At 48.7% G+C, this 14,973-nt stretch overlaps 1 pseudogene; it reads right to left on the bottom strand.

The window, feature by feature from the left end:
- Positions 1-496: 496 nt before the first annotated feature.
- LOC124036479 overlaps positions 497-14,973 on the bottom strand; it is a 63,880-nt pseudogene continuing 49,403 nt past the window's right edge.

The following is a 14,973-nucleotide window of genomic DNA, read 5'->3' as shown; positions in this document are numbered from 1 at the left end:
CCTTATGTTCAGCATCTAGTGCCTGTTGTTCTCACTCTGCATCTATGCTATAAGAGCAGCCTTATGTTCAGCATCTAGTGCCTGTTGTTCTCACTCTCTACATCTATGCTATAAGAGCAGCCTTATGTTCAGCATCTAGTGCCTGTTGTTCTCACTCTGCATCTATGCTATAAGAGCAGCCTTATGTTCAGCATCTAGTGCCTGTTGTTCTCACTCTACATCTATGCTATAAGAGCAGCCTTATGTTCAGCATCTAGTGCCTGTTGTTCTCACTCTGCATCTATGCTATAAGAGCAGCCTTATGTTCAGCATCTAGTGCCTGTTGTTCTCATCTGCATCTATGCTATAAGAGCAGCCTTATGTTCAGCATCTAGTGCCTGTTGTTCTCACTCTACATCTATGCTATAAGAGCAGCCTTATGTTCAGCATCTAGTGCCTGTTGTTCTCACTCTGCATCTATGCTATAAGAGCAGCCTTATGTTCAGCATCTAGTGCCTCTCACTCTGCATCTATGCTATAAGAGCAGCCTTATGTTCAGCATCTAGTGCCTGTTGTTCTCACTCTACATCTATGCTATAAGAGCAGCCTTATGTTCAGCATCTAGTGCCTGTTGTTCTCACTCTGCATCTATGCTATAAGAGCAGCCTTATGTTCAGCATCTAGTGCCTGTTGTTCTCACTCTACATCTATGCTATAAGAGCAGCCTTATGTTCAGCATCTAGTGCCTGTTGTTCTCACTCTACATCTATGCTATAAGAGCAGCCTTATGTTCAGCATCTAGTGCCTGTTGTTCTCACTCTGCATCTATGCTATAAGAGCAGCCTTATGTTCAGCATCTAGTGCCTGTTGTTCTCACTCTACATCTATGCTATAAGAGCAGCCTTATGTTCAGCATCTAGTGCATGTTGTTCTCACTCTACATCTATGCTATAAGAGCAGCCTTATGTTCAGCATCTAGTGCCAGTTGTTCTCACTCTACATCTATGCTATAAGAGCAGCCTTATATTCAGCATATAGTGCCATGAAGAAGAGACTGATATGATCTCTGTAAAAGGGATAAAGATCAATGAAGCACCACAGCAGTAAGAGTGAGGCGGATCGGTGGGGTGAGAGTAATAATGGAGAGAGAAGAACCCTTCTCTTCACAGCAAGGCAGACAGGACAGGAGTTGGTTTAAAAAAGGCTATGTGGGATGGTTCAGAGAAGTTTCTGTGGGTTTCTCTTCCCTCTTTTGGTCAAGACTAATGATTCAAATGTAAAATGTGTATGTCGTGCTTGTTGGAAAGACCGTCTTGAAGAGCCTTGCAGTGCTGAGAACGGCCTTTTTCTCCAAGTACAGTTAAACATTTCAAAAGCCAAAGGGGAAAAAAAAGAAAAGGGCAGATTTACAGAAATATGGGAAAAAAGCAAGACAGACCCCTCTGTAAAAAAACACAACATAAACTAAATAATAATTAATAACAACATGAAAAAACAACCACATCAATAAACAAACAAATCAAATCAGAATCTTCATAATAATAATAATACCTGTAATAACAACATTGACAGTAACAATAACAATTGTAATAATATTGATAATAATAGTAATAATTAGGAGGATCATTAAAATTCTATGAAGAAGGAGAAGCAATGGAGTCCCTCCCGCAGAGGAGAGAGAAAGAGCACCACAGGCAGTGTGTCTGTCTGGTCCAGGGTCGGGCCCATACTGCTGCCTGACATGAGGTAAAAAACAAACAAAACAAAACGAGGATTCAAACCAGTAGTTCCCCTCCTTCCAGCCCAGAGCACCAGAGTGAGAAAACAGAGCAGGAGGAGGATGGAGATACACAGGACTAAAGGAGGGGTTGTCTGCTCAGCCCGCTCTCCCTCCACCAGCCTGTGTGTCCGTCTGTCTGTTCATCATCACACAAAGTGGCTGTAGGGCCCAGTGAGGGTGGTAAAGGCATAGGGGGACACAGTGACCGTGGAGGTGGTGTGGTGGGTGGAGGCCAACCGCGTCGCCATCCCCATCACTGGCCCCTCCGTGGTCTGGCCAGGACCTGGGCTGGCCCCTCCTGCCGTGGCCCCCAACTTGCGTTTCTTCCCAGGTTTGATGTCCTCGTAGGGCAGCCCCAGTAGTGCTGCCTCCTGCTGCCTCTCTCTAGCCCGCTCCGCCAGCATCTTCATCTTGGCCTCCCAGAGCCACTGGCCGTGGCAGGGCTGGTTCATGTTCTTGTGCTGGTAGAACACCAGGGAGATGCGGGTGGGGTGAGAGCGGTCGGGCCTCTTGAGTGGCGTGGTGGCGTGCAGCTCACGCCGGGCACACTCGATCAGGATGGAACCGTGAGCGGGTGCCACCGCCACCCCTCCGATGCTGGGGTCCAGGAAGTTATGCTCGCTGTCTGACCACTGCTCTTCCTCGTCCAGGTCGCGACCTCTCTGGCTCTCGACGTCGCTCGGGGTCTCAGCCCGGTTAGGGTCCCAGCAGGCCTCTGGGGTTGGAGACTGTGTACCTGCCATGGATCCTCCAAAAGACTTCCAGGCCTTCTCCTGGAGACCTAGAGGGGTCGAGCCCCGACTCTCGCCCGCTTTGGAGCATATCTTGTCGGGGAAGCCTCTGGCAGGGCTAGGGCAGTACCCAGCAGGAACCATGTCCATGGGCCAAGCCTTAGGCTGAGGGCTGGGAGCAGGGCTGTCCCAGTGGCGGGGGGTGCTGGGGTGTGGGGAAGGAGAGGGTGATGGGGAGGGAACAGGAGAGGCCTTGGGGGTGTTGGGGCCAGGGTAAGAGTTCCATTGCTGGGGGTATGGGGAGGGCTGTTGTGGGGGATACTGATGCTGCTGTTGGGAGTATGGAGATTGGGAAGTCTGGTGAGGTCCCTGCTGGTGGACCTGCTGCTTGTCTGAAGTGAAGGGAGCCTCCGGGGGGCATGGTGGTTGGGGGTTGCCTTCCCAGCTGCCTGATACCATACTCCCGTTGGGCTTGTGCCCGGACCAGGGCCCTCCAGGCTGTGGGGTGGGGATGGGAGTGTCAGGACAGCTCTGGGTATTGCCCCCCTCACACACTGGCACATCCATGGGCTCCTGCTTGATGACAGGGGTCCCTCTGTGGGAGGGCTCTGAGGAGACTGATGAGGGACGTGATTGGTTGTAGTCAGGCTGGTGGGGGTGTGGGTAAGCGTTGCATTGGTGTTGGTTGGCTGGGTCTCCATGCTGCTGCTCAGGGAGGCCTGGGCCTGAGTAGGAGTGTGCCAGCTTGGCCTGGAGGCTCTGAATGTCTGGCTTCTTGTCCACAAGGCCAGGGGAAGCATTGTGCCCTGCGTGATGCCAGGAGCTGTTACGGCCCTCGTAAGTGAGCTCACGGGGGAAAAGTGTGTTAGGGTTGGGGGGATAGTTGTAATAGCCGTAAGGCAGTGCTGAGGGTATATTGGGGTGGTAGCCATTGACAGGACCTGGTGGAGGTGGAAGTGCAGGGGGCTGGCCATTGGAAGGGGGGCCTCCCCGTGTGTAGTAGCCAGGGTGGGAGGGGTAGACGTGGTAGGGGTATTGGCACTGGTCCACTGCCTCCTTCTTTATGGTGGGCTTCACCTCCTGCTTAGGGATCACTGTGGGGGAGAGTAGGCAGAGGAGAAAGGGGTGATAAGACATGAGATAATCACTTGCCTCTGCACAAATCTGTGTTTTTTATGGTTCACTTGGTTGGAGTTTTACTTAGAACACCAGTAGTGGGTTTGATTCCTGAATGGGCTGCATACTGTATGCTGACTAGCTATAAGTCTTAACCCAGAGGTCAGTTTGGATTAAATATACTCTCCTCCTATGACCATATTATTATCGTCATATTGTAAAGTTCGCTGGAGTTTTGTTTAAAACACCTGAGTTCTGGGTTTATTATTAGCATAAAGCTCACAACACTCATGAAGCCACTCTCCCATGTTTCTAGTAGAGTTCAGGGGTTATCTCGCCTTTATTGCCATGCTGTCTGACAGGGGAGCCAGCGTGCCGGACCTCCATCTTGATCACAGTCTTATCCGGCGTCTCCGTGGGCGTTGGCAGCTGCTGCTTGGCCTTCTTCTTCTCCGAGGCGCGGTTCTTAGCGTCCAGGCGGCGCTGGCGGCAGGACTTGGCGGGCTCAGGCAGCTTGCGGACCTCACGGCGGAAGTTGCTGAGCCCCTGAATGGCGCCGGTGCGCATCTTTTGCCGCTGACCCTCCTCGCTGCCAAACTCGTCTGTGAGGGCGGCCTTGTAGAGGGGAAGTACATGGAGCTGCTCGTCCTCTGGGATCTCCCCCACTGTACGGTTGTCCTCTTTAGTCAGAGTGCACACCTTGGGGAGGGGGGAGGTTAGTGTGGGACACTCACTGTCTGTACCAATCCAAACAGTCTCTATACCACCATACGCCCCTGCCACACATTCAAACACACACAGCAGAGCATCCATTCGATGTCCACACAAAGAGAGGGAAAGAGTGAGAAAGAAGACAGACTGGAAGCTATTAAGACAGTGACAGAGAGTGACAGAAAGAGAGAGAGGTAGGGCTGTGTGTCGTACCACAGTGCAGCCGTTGTAGAGGTTGTGCTGGTCCTTGTGAGCGTGGGCACAGAAATCCATGCAGGCGGTGACACCAGAGAAGGGCCGGCCCTCCTTCAGACCCAACCTGCAGTCTGGAGCCGTCACCTCATTCTGACACTGAGGGACAGGAGAGGGTACACAGCAAGGTAAGCATGGGAATACTCTACAGACTATGTCCAACACTCACATCATCCTTGAGTTTCTAGTGTGTACTTTTGGGGGGAAGTATACCAAGTAATTCTCCAGTAGAGTGTAAAACTACTGAGGGACACGGGGAAGAGGATGGTCAGCATGTCAAAGGACACCATGTTACACAGACTATACATTCTGACACTGAGGGACACGGGGAAGAGGATGGGCAGCATGTCAAAGGACACCATGTTACACAGACTATACATTCTGACACTGAGGGACACGGGGAAGAGGATGGTCAGCATGTCAAAGGACACCATGTTACACAGACTAAACATTCTGACACTGAGGGACACGGGGAAGAGGATGGTCAGCATGTCAAAGGACACCATGTTACACAGACTAAACATTCTGACACTGAGGGACACGGGGAAGAGGATGGTCAGCATGTCAAAGGACACCATGTTACACAGACTATACATTCTGACACTGACACAGGGAAGAGGATGGTCAGCATGTCAAAGGACACCATGTTACACAGACTATACATTCTGACACTGAGGGACACGGGGAAGAGGGTGGTCAGCATGTCAAAGGACACCATGTTACACAGACTATACATTCTGACACTGAGGGACAAGGGGAAGAGGATGGTCAGCATGTCAAAGGACACCATGTTACACAGACTATACATTCTGAGACTGAGGGACACGGGGAAGAGGATGGGCAGCATGTCAAAGGACACCATGTTACACAGACTATACATTCTGACACTGAGGGACACGGGGAAGAGGGTGGTCAGCATGTCAAAGGACACCATGTTACACAGACTATACATTCTGACACTGAGGGACAAGGGGAAGAGGATGGTCAGCATGTCAAAGGACACCATGTTACACTGACTATACATTCTGACACTGAGGGACACGGGGAAGAGGATGGTCAGCATGTCAAAGGACACCATGTTACACAGTCTTTACATTCTGACACTGAGGGACACGGGGAAGAGGATGGTCAGCATGTCAAAGGACACCATGTTACACAGACTATACATTCTAACACTGAGGGACACGGGGAAGAGGATTGTCAGCATGTCAAAGGACACCATGTTACACAGACTATACATTCTGACACTGAGGGACACGGGGAAGAGGATGGTCAGCATGTCAAAGGACACCATGTTACACAGACTATACATTCTGACACTGAGGGACACGGGGAAGAGGATGGTCAGCATGTCAAAGGACACCATGTTACACAGACTATACATTCTGACACTGAGGGACACAGGGGGAGGAGGATGCCATATCCAAGAGCAACCTGTTACTACACACAACATCAAAAACTCATAGCATCCTGCAGCTTGTGTCGTTTACTATTGGAGGGATAGTCTACTATTTAGAGGGCTCTGGCGCTATAACTTAACAGCAAGGTGGGTGTGAAGGCAGGTGTTACCTGGTTATTGTATGCCTGTGGGGCCAGCTGCTTGTACAGGGGAGCCAACTCAGTGGCCAGATCCTGGAAGTTATCCCTGAGTTGATCCTCCTGACACACACACACACACACACACACACACACACACACACACACACAGACACTGACACAGTCATCTTCATCATTCTGGAACAGATGCCTCACACAATATCAGTTTTTTTAAACACATACAAGTGACACACACACACAACACACAACACACACACATATTACACACAACACACATCACACACATGTTTCACAAAGCCTCCCTCAGGTCAGCATAACCACATCAGTAACAGTTTTATCTTGGTGTGGTGCTGTCAATAATATAGCAGTGCTGTGAAGGTGGTATCAGAGTTGTGTGTTCCACAAGCCAGTTCTCCACAATTAAGGTGCCACCAACCTCCTGCGAGATAGACCATAGATCTCGTGGTCCCTTACCTCTTGGGGGTGGTCTCCTGCCAGTCTGAACTTGCGGGGTGTTTTGCTGCGGGCGTACTTGCAGCCGTTAAAGTATGAGCATGCTCCAGGAGCAGCACTTATTCAGGAGAAGGAAGCTCCATTCAGACTGTCAGGGTCCTTGCCTTATTCAGATGAGCCACGGGTCTGTGCTGCAGGCAGGCAGGCCAGGGTCTGTGCTGTCACATTCAGATGAGCCACAGTCAGCACCACTCAACGAACACAGTCAGACACTGACACAGTCATCTTCATCATTCTGGAACAGATGCCTCAGTTCATTGAATATCAGTTTTTTTTAAAAGGATAATGAAGTGATCTGCAGTCCAGAAGTAGAACTAGAATAACATATCAACTTATTATATTATTTCAATCTACAACAGCGATTATCATGCACAGATGTTTCGGCTGAAAGCCTCCCTCAGTGTGCCATCTAAATGGCAACGCACTGCACTGTATATAGCCTCCTCAAGTTTAATGCTAATTTAACAGAAGAACATGAGCGTATTCAGATAAGTGCTGTCACTTATTCAGATGAGCCATGGTTCTGTGCTGTCACTTATTCAGATGAGCCATGGGTCTGTGCTGTCACTTATTCAGATGAGCCATGGGTCTGTGCTGTCACTTATTCAGATGAGCCATGGGTCTGTGCTGTCACTTATTCAGATGAGCCATGGGTCTGTGCTGTCACTTATTCAGATGAGCCATGGGTCTGTGCTGTCACTTATTCAGATGAGCCATGGGTCTGTGCTGTCACTTATTCAGATGAGCCATGGGTCTGTGCTGTCACTTATTCAGATGAGCCATGGGTCTGTGCTGTCACTTATTCAGATGAGCCATGGGTCTGTGCTGTCACTTATTCAGATGAGCCATGGTTCTGTGCTGTCACTTATTCAGATGAGCCATGGGTCTGTGCTGTCACTTATTCAGATGAGCCATGGGTCTGTGCTGTCACTTATTCAGATGAGCCATGGGTCTGTGCTGTCACTTATTCAGATGAGCCATGGGTCTGTGCTGTCACTTATTCAGATGAGCCATGGGTGTGCTGTCACTTATTCAGATGAGCCATGGGTCTGTGCTGTCACTTATTCAGATGAGCCATGGGTCTGTGCTGTCACTTATTCAGATGAGCCATGGGTCTGTGCTGTCACTTATTCAGATGAGCCATGGGTCTGTGCTGTCACTTATTCAGATGAGCCATGGGTCTGTGCTGTCACTTATTCAGATGAGCCATGGGTCTGTGCTGTCACTTATTCAGATGAGCCATGGTTCTGTGCTGTCACTTATTCAGATGAGCCATGGGTCTGTGCTGTCACTTATTCAGATGAGCCATGGTTCTGTGCTGTCACTTATTCAGATGAGCCATGGGCCTGTGCTGTCACTTATTCAGATGAGCCATGGGTCTGTGCTGTCACTTATTCAGATGAGCCATGGGTCTGTGCTGTCACTTATTCAGATGAGCCATGGGCCTGTGCTGTCACTTATTCAGATGAGCCATGGGTCTGTGCTGTCACTTATTCAGATGAGCCATGGGTCTGTGCTGTCACTTATTCAGATGAGCCATGGTTCTGTGCTGTCACTTATTCAGATGAGCCATGGGTCTGTGCTGTCACTTATTCAGATGAGCCATGGGTCTGTGCTGTCACTTATTCAGATGAGCCATGGGTCTGTGCTGTCACTTATTCAGATGAGCAATGGGTCTGTGCTGTCACTTATTCAGATGAGCCATGGTTTTGTGCTGTTACTTATTCAGATGAGCCATGGGTCTGTGCTGGTACTTACTCGTCGTTGAGTCCACAACGGCGGCTGGTGGGGTTGCCGAACTTGGTGATGGTGGCGGAGAGCTCTCGGTAGAGCTTGTCGCCTAGCGCCCGTGGCACGCCCTCCCACGCCATGATGAGGATGATGATGACAGCGTTGGGACAGTGGTGACCTGGCCGGGGACGCACCAGACACAGCAACTTCTCTGTCTCACTGCCCCGACGAATCACCTGAGATGAGGAGAGGGGGAAAGAGAGAACGGGTGAGAAAGAGAGAAAAAGAAAGAGAGAGAGAGAAAGGGTAAGATCAACACCTGTCTTGTCTTCCCCCAGCTCCCTCCCGCCTTGTGTCTATATTGTCACTAACAACCTGTCTTCTCCTCTACTCTCTCTATAGTGTCTGTTTTGAATCCATAAAGCCATTAGCAGGGTGTCAGAGGTGGATAAACCCAACTGGGAGGGATAGGGACCAGGGAGACCCCCTGCTGGACCCCCTACTGCTTTACTGTCTGGGGTTGAGGCTGTGGTGTCTGAGGGGGTGATGCTGTGGTGTCTGAGGGGGTGAGGCTATGGTGCCTGTGGGGGTGAGGCTGTGGTGCCTGTGGGGGTGAGGCTGTGGTGCCTGTGGGGGTGAGGCTGTGGTGCCTGTGGGGGTGAGGCTGTGGTGCCTGTGGGGGTGAGGCTGTGGTGCCTGTGGGGGTGAGGCTGTGGTGCCTGTGGGGGTGAGGCTGTGGTGCCATCTACTCTACTCTTATTCATTTTTGCATGTTTTTTTACCTCATGGCTCTTAGTATATAGAAGATAAAATATATTATTGTCTGGTGTCTGTTGGTATTAAAATGCACAGACAATAAAGATGCAACAAGTCTAATGAAACATTGTGTGATGATATGAATGTTTTTGGTTCCCTACACTCGTTAGCCCAACGAGGGCCAGTCTGTTTGTGCTACCATGCCAACCATTTACACTCATTTTCATGTTTGGCTTGACAATGACAACAGTGGAGTTGGTAAGAGGCCAAACAGATCTGAGACCAGGCTAGTATTGTTTAGGGTGGTTAGGCTTGATTTGTTCTGTGAAAGGTATAGGTTCAGTTTGTAATGTATGGCTACTTGTACTCACCCACTTGGCAATGGGACATCCCTGAGAGCTCTTGCCTTCCCGGCCGGTATAGACCACCTTCTCAATACGGATAGCATCTCCCTTCTCTCCATACCTACACAGAGAGACAGACAGCACAGTGTGAGTGTGAGTGTCTTACTGAACACAACAGTTTAACTGTATTGTATAGTGTTCATTATAAACTGGGTCGTTTGAGCCCTGAATGCCGATTGGCTGACAGCCGTGGTATATCAGACCGTATACCACGGGTATGACAAACCATTTATTTTTACTGCTCTAATTACATTGGTAACCAGTTCATAATAGCATAAAGGCACCTCGAGGGTTTGTGGTATATGGCCAATATACCACAGCTAAATCAAATCAAAATCAAACTTTATATTTGTCACATGCACCGAATACAAGTGTAGTCTTTACCGTGAAATGTTTACTTACAAGCCCTTAACCAACAGTGCAGTTCAAGAAGAGTTAAGAAAATATTTACCAATTTACCAAGGAGACTAAAATAAGAAGTAATAATAAAAAAAGTGACACAATAAGAATAACGAAGCTATATACAGGGGGCACTGGTAACAAGTTAGTGTGCGGGGGTACAGGTTAGTTGAGGTTATTTGTAAATGTAGGTGGGGGTGAAGTGACTATGCATAGATAATAAACAGCAAGTGGCAGCAGTGTACAAGGGGGGTCAATGTAAATCGGTGGCGATTTTATTAATTGTTCAGAACAGCCCTTAGCCATGGTATATTGGCCATATAACACACCCCTGGTGCCCTTTTGCTTAATTATAAAACTTTCACATCGTGCCTAAAAACACCCCTTAGCTGTGGTATATTCACAATATATCACACCCCCTCTGGCCTTATTTCTTGCTCCCAGGCAGACTAAATAACTTTTTTTTGAGGACAATACAGTGCCACTGACACGGCCTGCAACGGAAACATGCGGTCTCTCCTTCACTGCAGCCGAGGTGAGTAAGACATTTAAACGTGTTAACCCTCGCAAGGCTGCAGGCCCAGACGGCATCCCCAGCCGCGCCCTCAGAGCATGCGCAGACCAGCTGGCCGGTGTGTTTACGGACATATTCAATCAATCCCTATACCAGTCTGCTGTTCCCACATGCTTCAAGAGGGCCACCATTGTTCCTGTTCCCAAGAAAGCTAAGGTAACTGAGCTAAACGACTACCGCCCCGTAGCACTCACTTCCGTCATCATGAAGTGCTTTGAGAGACTAGTCAAGGACCATATCACCTCCACCCTACCTGACACCCTAGACCCACTCCAATTTGCTTACCGCCCAAATAGGTCCACAGACGATGCAATCTCAACCACACTGCACACTGCCCTAACCCACCTGGACAAGAGGAATACCTATGTGAGAATGCTGTTCATCGACTACAGCTCGGCATTCAACACCATAGTACCCTCCAAGCTCGTCATCAAGCTCGAGACCCTGGGTCTCGACCCCGCCCTGTGCAACTGGGTACTGGACTTCCTGACGGGCCGTCCCCAGGTGGTGAGGGTAGGCAACAACATCTCCTCCCCGCTGATCCTCAACACGGGGCCCCACAAGGGTGCGTTCTGAGCCCTCTCCTGTACTCCCTGTTCACCCACGACTGCGTGGCCACGCACGCCTCCAACTCAATCATCAAGTTTGCGGACGACACAACAGTGGTAGGCTTGATTACCAACAACGACGAGACGGCCTACAGGGAGGAGGTGAGGGCCCTCGGAGTGTGGTGTCAGGAAAATAACCTCACACTCAACGTCAACAAAACTAAGGAGATGATTGTGGACTTCAGGAAACAGCAGAGGGAACACCCCCTATCCACATCGATGGAACAGTAGTGGAGAGGGTAGCTAGTTTTAAGTTCCTCGGCATACACATCACAGACAAACTGAATTGGTCCACTCACACTGACAGCGTCGTGAAGAAGGCGCAGCAGCGCCTCTTCAACCTCAGGAGGCTGAAGAAATTCGGCTTGTCACCAAAAGCACTCACAAACTTCTACAGATGCACAATCGAGAGCATCCTGGCGGGCTGTATCACCGCCTGGTACGGCAACTGCTCCGCCCTCAACCGTAAGGCTCTCCAGAGGGTAGTGAGGACTGCACAACGCATCACCGGGGGCAAACTACCTGCCCTCCAGGACACCTACACCACCCGTTGTTACAGGAAGGCCATAAAGATCATCAAGGACATCAACCACCCGAACCACTGCCTGTTCACCCCGCTATCATCCAGAAGGCGAGGTCAGTACAGGTGCATCAAAGCTGGGACCGAGAGACTGAAAAACAGCTTCTATCTCAAGGCCATCAGACTGTTAAACAGCCACCACTAACATTGAGTGGCTGCTGCCAACACACTGTCATTGACACTGACCCAACTCCAGCCATTTTAATAATGGGAATTGATGGGAAATTATGTAAATATATCACTAGCCACTTTAAACAATGCTACCTTATATAATGTTACTTACCCTACATTATTCATCTCATATGCATATGTATATACTGTACTCTACATCATCGACTGCATCCTTATGTAACACATGTATCACTAGCCACTTTAACTATGCCACTTTGTTTACTTTGTCTACACACTCATCTCATATGTATATACTGTACTCGATACCATCTACTGTATGCTGCTCTGTACCATCACTCATTCATATATCCTTATGTACATGTTCCTTATCCCCTTACACTGTGTATAAGACAGTAGTTTTGGAATTGTTAGTTAGATTACTTGTTGGTTATCACTGCATTGTCGGAACTCGAAGCACAAGCATTTCGCTACACTCGCATTTAACATCTGCTAACCATGTGTATGTGACAAATAAAATTTGATTTGATTTAATAAGCAAGTAGCCTATGTCCTTCTGCAAGACCATAATGTAAGCTTTTGGTCTCCATGAGAGTTGGACGTGTCTTGTCAAACAAAGATACCACAAGCTGGCTGACCCTGGCTGGCCAAGAGGAGTGTTCACAGAGGCTTACAGTAGCAGCCAAAGAACAACATAATCAGACCTAAATCTGACCCTAACCGTAATCCTTACTCCAACCCGAGCTGACAAGGTAAAAATCTGTCGCTCTGTTCCTGAGCAAGGCAGTTAACCCACTGTTCCCTGGGCGCCAAAGCGTGAATGTTGATTATGGAGGCCCCCCGCACCTCTGAACCAGAGGGGTTGGGTGGAAGACACATTTCATTTGAATTTCAGTTGTACAACTGATTAGGTATCTGATTATGTATCCCCATTTCCCCTTCCCTTAAAACCTTTTAGGGTCACAGAGTGTTTTTTGTAGTCTTAAACAAATCTACTTAGAAACAAATGTATACACCTCACACACATTGTTATGGGCTTAAAAAAGAAGACACATTTACCATGTCAGATATAATATATTACATTTTGAGTTTGCATCCCAATATTACACTTCATATACACTGCTCAAAACAATAAAGGGAACACTTAAACAACACAATGTAACTCCAAGTCAATCACACTTCTGTGAAATCAAACTGTCCACTTAGGAAGTCTGCTAAATGACTTAAATGTAATGTAAATGATAATAAATTTCACATGCTGTTGTGCAAATGGAATAGACAACAGGTGGAAATTATAGGCAATTAGCAAGACACCCCCAATAAAGGAGTGGTTCTGCAGGTGGTGACCACAGACCACTTCTCGGTTCCTATGCTTCCTGGCTGATGTTTTGGTCACTTTTGAATGCTGGCGGTGCTTTCACTCTAGTGGTAGCATGAGACGGAGTCTACAACCCACACAAGTGGCTCAGGTAGTGCAGCTCATCCAGGATGGCACATCAATGCGAGATGTGGCAAGAAGGTTTGCTGTGTCTGTCAGCGTAGTGTCCAGAGCATGGAGGGGCTACCAGGAGACAGGCCAGTACATCAGGAGACGTGGAGGAGGCCATAGGAGGGCAACAACCCAGCAGCAGGACCGCTACCTCTGCCTTTGTGCAAGGAGGAGCAGGAGGAGCACTGCCAGAGCCCTGCAAAATGACCTCCAGCAGGCAACAAATGTGCATGTGTCTGCTCAAACGGTCAGAAACAGACTCCATGAGGGTGGTATGAGGGCCCGACTTCCACAGGTGGGGGTTGTGCTTACAGCCCAACACTGTGCAGGACGTTTGGCAAATTCGCCACTGGCGCCCTGTGTTCTTCACAGATGAAAGCAGGTTCACACTGAGCACATGTGACAGACGTGACAGAGTCTGGAGACGCCATGGAGAACGTTCTGCTGCCTGCAACATCCTCCAGCATGACCGGTTTGGCAGTGGGTCAGTCATGGTGTGGGGTGGCATTTCGTTGGGGGGCCGCACAGCCCTCCATGTGCTCACCAGAGGTAGCCTGACTGCCATTAGGTACAGAGATGAGATCCTCAGACCCCTTGTGAGACCATATGCTGGTGCAGTTGGCCCTGGGTTCCTCCTAATGCAAGACAATGCTAGGCCTCATGTGGCTGGAGTGTGTCAGCAGTTCCTGCAAGAGGAAGGCATTGATGCTATGGACTGGCCCACCCATTCCCCAGACCTGAATCCAATTGAGCACATCTGGGACATCATGTCTCGCTCCATCCACCAACGCCATGTTGCACCACAAACTGTCCAGGAGTTGGCGGATGCTTTAGTTCAGGTCTGGGAGGAGATCCCTCAGGAGACCATCCGCCACCTCATCAGGAGAATGACCAGGCGTTGTAGGGAGGTCATACAGGCAGGTGGAGTCCACACACACTACTGTGACTCATTTTGACTTGTTTTAAGGACATGACATCATAGTTGGATCAGCCTGTAGTGTGGTTTTCCACTTTAATTTTGAGTGTGACTGCAAATCCAGACCTCCATGGGTTGATACATTTTAATTCCATTGAATAATTTGTGTGTGATTTTGTTGTCAGCACATTCAACTATGTAAAGAAAAAAGTATTTAACAAGAATATTTCATTCATTCAGATCTAGGATGTGCTATTTTAGTGTTCCCTTTATTTCTTTGAGCAGTGTATATCACAGAAGACTGAAATATAACAAAATCATTTGACATGTTGTTTAAATATTGTTTAGTAATTTTGAAATTATGAAAAATATGAATAACATTCCACCCATGAGGCCACTAGAGGGCGATGTGGTCATTTGACTTCAGAAAAGGGCTACTCCGAACCCTTACAGTAACCCTAGCAAGCGGTTGCATTTCAACAGAGTTTATTGATATACTATCTGCTATCTAGAACCTAAGAGTGTCAGCATCTGTAGATCATTTATAGGGGACTATCCAAATAAAGTGCAACTACACGAATGTGTGTTTGCTCGGTGTGTGTATGTGCCTGGTTACGTTCTGGCGTGTGTCTCTCTCTCTGCACAATGTAGTGGATTAACTACCAGCATTACTCAGATGTTCGCCCACAGCTCACCCTTTCCTCCCTGTGTATCATACATGTCATGTTGATAACGTCACCCCTGAGCG

Source organism: Oncorhynchus gorbuscha, linkage group LG05 (genome assembly GCF_021184085.1).
Source record: "Oncorhynchus gorbuscha isolate QuinsamMale2020 ecotype Even-year linkage group LG05, OgorEven_v1.0, whole genome shotgun sequence".
NCBI classification, from domain to species: Eukaryota; Metazoa; Chordata; class Actinopteri; order Salmoniformes; family Salmonidae; genus Oncorhynchus; species Oncorhynchus gorbuscha.
The sequence above is the reverse complement of the archived record's forward strand: the minus strand, read 5'-3'. Positions and strand labels throughout refer to the sequence as shown.